This window comes from Neltuma alba, unplaced genomic scaffold, assembly GCF_004799145.2.
Source record: "Neltuma alba isolate B1F8T4 unplaced genomic scaffold, ASM479914v2 tig00010378_pilon, whole genome shotgun sequence".
NCBI classification, from domain to species: Eukaryota; Viridiplantae; Streptophyta; class Magnoliopsida; order Fabales; family Fabaceae; genus Neltuma; species Neltuma alba.
In genome coordinates, this window is record NW_021635282.1 from 5,854 (window position 1) to 11,706 (window position 5,853).

The window sequence follows — 5,853 nt, forward strand, 5'->3', positions numbered from 1 at the left end:
CTGTGTTTTATGTTTTATTCTGTGCATTCTGTGATGTTTCGCCGCGGCGAACTTGTGATTTCGCCGCGGCGAAACTCGCCCGTCCTGTGTGTTTCCTCTCGGGATTGTTTCGCCGCGGCGAACTTATGTTTGGCCGCGGCGAAACGTCTTTCTTCCGTTGCGTTTCTTCTCGGGCATAGTTCGCCGCGGCGAACGTGCCGTTTCTGCATTGAAGCGTTTCGTCTTTTGCTGATTTTTTGCCTGTTTTTCCCATTTGCCCCAATCTGAGTCGCCCGCCCCCCTTCCCTTCAAACCCTTTTAGTCTTTTCACATCCCCACCCCATTAAACCCATTCATTCCCCTCACTTCAAAACCGTCGCCCCCCTTGAACCTTCGCCCCTCTCTTAATCCTCATCGCTCGGACTCTCCCCTCTGCCCCTTCTCCCTTTCAGAAACCGTTCCACCTTTCTCTCTTCCCTTCCGGTCGGCCCCCTCCCTTTCCATATCCCTCTAACCCGTCGCCCCCCCCATCTCTTCTCCTCTCCCTTCTTCCAATTTTCAGTTCTCTGCTTCAGCCGTGCGCCCTTCTCCGTCGCCTCTCTCCCTTCTTGGTATGTTCTTTCTTTTCTCTTGTTCTTTCCTTTAGTTTAGTATAGTTTAGTGGTTTATTAGTTTGTTTATTCTGGTTTTGTGCTGTAGCGTGGGTTAGTTTGTAGTTACGTGGCCTGTAGGTTATCTAATGATTCATAGTGCATTGTGTTTTTAATTACTCTCTTTGCTTAATTTTGAAAATTTTTAGTCCTCTGAAAACCTATGAATCATTAACTAACCATTTGCCACTGTTAGGTTGTAATTTTAGTATTTTTCTGGGTTGTTTAGGTTGTAGGTGTTTTTGTTGTGTTTAGTGTTCTTACTGTTTGTTGCTTCAGGAAAATGCCTCGCACCAAAAACCCTGAACCCTTACCCGTGTCTGAGTCTGAGTCTGACTCTGAGGGACCCATAACCTATGATGGCATCTATAAGGTAGTGGACAAGCGCCCCCTCCTTAGGGAGCGACCCTTTCCCCTTGAACCATCCGACCATCCCTTTGTCCAAAGACTCCAGGAATCCCAAATGCTTGAATTGGCTCGCCCACGAGCTAATGGTAATGATGTCTTTGTCCGCCATTTCTACACCTACGCCCGCCTTCATGGCATGCTCTCCATTCCCTTCCGGGGCAAGCATGTGAACTACTCTTTCACTATTTATAACATAAGAGACCACTACCGGCTTCCTGTAGTCCGTAATTCTCAGTACTCTCATTATCGCGATAATTATCCTTATGATGAGATTGTCCAGACCCTATGCCGGGATGGTGCCACTTGGCATCGTCCCCGCACTGCTGAACTATACTTAAAACGTTCTGATTTTCGGCCTGAGGCAAAGCCGTGGCTACACCTAGTCTGCAATAACATCCTACCCACTTCCCACCTCCAGAACCTCCCCAAACGCCAAGCTCTTATTGTTTTTCTCCTCATGACCGGCAAATCTTTCGATGTAGCTGAAATCATACAATCCGCCCTCTACGATTCCGTCAATACCAAAAAAGTCACCAATAGCATCGTCTTTCCCCATCTCGTCTCTGACCTTTTCCACAAGAGTGAAGTTCCTTCATTCAATGATGACAGCTACTTTGAACCTGCACCTCTATTCCGGTTTGAGCGTCTTAAACTGCCCACCATTGCACCCCACCCACCTGTCCACCCCGTTTACGATGTTAGTGCAGGCCAGGCAGCCACTGATCCAGCCGAGGAAGGCCCAGATGTTCCAGATGTTTGTGGTTTTCTGTTGTTTTCATTTGTTCTTTTGTTTCATGTGTTGTTTTGAGGCTGGATTGTTTCTTACCCTTTATTGTGCCTCATTGGTTTTTACACTTGTTCACTTGGATGATTTCTGATTAGTTTGCTTTAATCTTTGTTCTATTTTCATCTCTGCGCCTCCTTGCTCATATTTGTTGTCCCTAATTTCCATTGTTCACAAATTGAGGACAATGTTGTGTTTAAGTGTGGGGGAGGTCTATATTGTGGATTTTAGCAAATGCTTCTCGTGCATCCATGCATTTAGATGATTTTGAGGTGTTTTTGAACTGATAGATTGGTTTAATTGTGAATATTTTGAGTTTAGTTGCTGAAGAGTTGAAATTGCACAGGAATTTTCGCTTTCTGCCATGTTTCGCCGCGGCCAACTTCTTATTTCGTCGCGGCGAAGCCTCCTCTTTCACAAGTAATAAGCCATTCGGCCATGTTTCGCCGCGGCGACCCCCTTGTTTAGCCGCGGCGAAACCCTAAAAAAAAAAAATTTTAATAAATTCTTGGCAATCTCAACTGGTCTTCAGAAATTTTCCCGGCTTAGAATCTTTATGCTCCTACAATTTTTTTTTAAAATGGATAGAAAGTTCAGAGTTCACTTGTGCTTTTAGAAAAATTTTCATGCTTTTAAATGAGGGTTGAACTTAGATTAGTTATTCTCATGTTTTTGACAGATAGTAATTGATGATGTGCTTTGACATTATGACTATGTGGTTATTAACTTTTGAGATTGACTAATTGAGATTTGAGCCTTGTTGGAAGGATTTTTGGACCTTAAGTTATTGAATTGAGTGAATCTGCTTATTTCATATTTCTCTAGAACTTGTTTTCATTCTTAATCGAAACTTAGCGAAACAATTTTTGTAAAAATGATAGAGGCATTCGATTTCATACCCGCATTTCCCAAACACAAACCCAATCATTTTACCATTGCAAACCCTTTTGAGCCTTCATCTTGAGTACATGCATGCAATATAAAAAATAAAAAAAAAAAAAGAAGAAGAAGAAGAAGAGAGAGAAGTTGCTCATACGAAAAAAAAAAAAAAGAAATACAAAAAGGGGTAGAAAAAGAAAAAGAGATATTTGCAAAAAAAAAAAAGATAAAGGTATAAATATTAAAAATAAGTAGCTTCTCTCCCAGTTTTTATTTAAGACTAATTTTGTCTTAATAATTTGTATGTTCGTACTCATTTTCATTTTCATTTTCATTCTCATTTCATTCATTCCGACTGACCTCCATTCCAAATTTTGACCCCTAAAAGTCCTCTTGATTTGTAAAATTGTTTCTCATGGTGGAGAGGTAGAATTATTACAAGCCTATGGTAGAAATTGGATTGAGTAGACTTGGAGTGAAATAACCCTAAAGACAAGTGAGTTAAGAGTGAAACACTTATCCGTGAGATGGATCTTTCTTAATCAATCTCTTAAGTTAATTTTCCATTGTGCTCATTTTCTTAGCATATATTTGTTTACTGATGTCATCTCTGTGAGAATTTCTTACTAATCTTCTACTTTCATCTTTAAGCATGGTAGTGTCTCTCTTTGTGCTAGTGTCACTTTGAATTATTCTCGCGCTTTGTTCGGGAGTACAAAGGTCTAAGTGTGGGGGAATTTGATTGAGCTCAAGATATTAGTTTCTTTTCATATCATTATCCATGATTTTGTTATACTTTCTGGTCCTTTTTAATGAAAATTGTGCTTAATTTAGATTTATAGTTCTTACTTTAAGTTAGTGTCATTTTGAGGATTAAATTGTCATAATTGGTTGTTAATTGGATTCAATTGACTTCTAGGACAATTGATACTTCAATTTGTTACTTTTTTATTGTAGGACACTAAAGAGTTGGGGCCAGAATTGAAGAACTCAAGGCAAAAGAAGCAGGAGAGGATCCTCTGCCTAAGTTCACCGCGGCCAACATCTCACTTCGCCGTGGCGAAAACCCATCCGTGAAGAAAGGTCTCTCTGCCATGTTTCGCTGCGGCGAACCTATTCTTCGCTGCGGCAAACCCCTCGAAGCAGTAAATATCAGACCCGACCATTTCGGGAAATTTTGACCTACCCATCCCCAAAAATCGACCCATGCACGTAAGTTTCGGGTTAGAAACCCTATTTTGGGTATGATGAGGGGAGAGGACCATTATTCAGCCACCACCTACATATCTTTCACCCTCTTCTCTCATTTCACCTTAGAAACCCTAATCCCATTTCCATTTCTTTCATCTGCTGCTGCCATGGCTGAAGAACAATACCTAGTTGGAGTTGGTTCAAGAGTTATGACTAGCTAAGCTTCTCAACTCTTGAATATGGTGGAAGGAGCATGAGTTCCAAAAGCTTAAAAGGGGAGTTAGCTTCATCTATGAGTTTTAGTTCTTTATTTATGAATTTCTAGGTCTAGGATTTGTAAATTTGAGCTGAACTATTTTGATTATGGTTGTAATCAATTCTGGATGATCATTTTGTGTATTGGATTAGTTAGTGATGAATTTGAGCTTCAATACATGTGGTTACATGTATGTTTATATGCAACTCTTTTGATACTCTCCTTCTTGCATGGTATTGTTTGGTTGTTGAGTTAATCTAGGCTTGCATTAAACCAAGTGCATTAATTAATCTTAATACACACACCAAGTGAGTTTAATAGGATCTTATGAAATGGGTGACATTGATTAAGATCCTAGACTTAAAGAGTTCTTTAAGGTTTTCATTTAGAAAACTTGGTGATTTCTACTCCCAAAATTATTTTTGAACTATGATTGCTTCGAAGCTGTATTCAAGAAATTTCATATCATTAACTTCACTTCATTACTTCTATCTTAGAAAAAAATCCAAAAACATAGTAACTTAGATTTGAATTATTTGCATTTAGTTTGGCATTTCATTAATGGCTAAAAACACCAAAAACCCCCTTTTTCATTACTCTGCATAGCATTAATCTAACTTAGACATCTAATTTAGGCTCCCAAAAGAGAACGACCCGAGTTTGCACTACTGCATAGCTTGGATAAATATTTGAGCGAGAACCTCTAAGCGAACGACAAGAAAAGGCTCTCTTTCAGCAGCAGTTAAGGTTACGATGAACAAAGCTAAGTAAAACTAGCAGAAGTAAGAGAAAGTATGTTTTGTCATGATGAACCAAAGAAATTGGTGGTGAATAAGAATTCTGGTCATGACGAATAGAGATAGTGACTCTCAGATGCTGAGGTGGTATCTTGGCATGACTTGATGGACTATGAGTTCCCTGAGAGTAAGACTGATAGAGCTCAGAGAGAGGGTTGTAGCCACTATTTAAAAGCTATCAAATTCCCCCTCAAGAGGAAGAGTAATGATGAGTTAAACAAGATAGTTAGGGGTTGAGTCTGTACACCGCTAAGAGGGTGTAGTGGCCACCTAAGCTGGGCGAACTCTTGAAGCCTCGTTAGAGATGGGGCACTATGATAGAGTAGCTATCTCAAGTTCCTGAATAGATAAAAACGAACATGGAGATAGTGAAGTCAAGGTAGATAACCCTAGTGGAATTCTTAGGGATGAAAAAGAAGAGAAAGAGATGAGAATAAGATAGATAGCTATGCGGGGAACTAGTATTATGAGGTCGGCATGTTCCTGATGATGTTAAGAGATACTTAGTCACTTGGGGTTAGGTTGAGAGGCACCCTTCACAGAGGATATGGTCTTGGCTATCAGTCTTCCTAGAGAAAGCAAGGAACTAGTCCTCCGAGTCAGAATTGACACTGCTCTAAATAGAGCAAGATACCCTGTACGAGCAGGAAAGGGAAGCAGCTGAGGTAAGGCAAGCGAAGTTGACTTCACCCCAATGGAAGCATGACTAGCCAAGAATAAAGCTAGGGTTCAATGTCCCTGAGCTTAGCATAGAAGGGCAAATAGAAAGAAAAAGAACCTCAAAAGCCCTCTCCCTATAACTTCTAGAAACAGCTGCGAACAGAAAAGAGGCTCCCTCTTGTAGGGATAAGATGTCCGGCTAGCATGCTACAGATATAGCAACCAGTAAGAGCCTATACTCCTTGCATT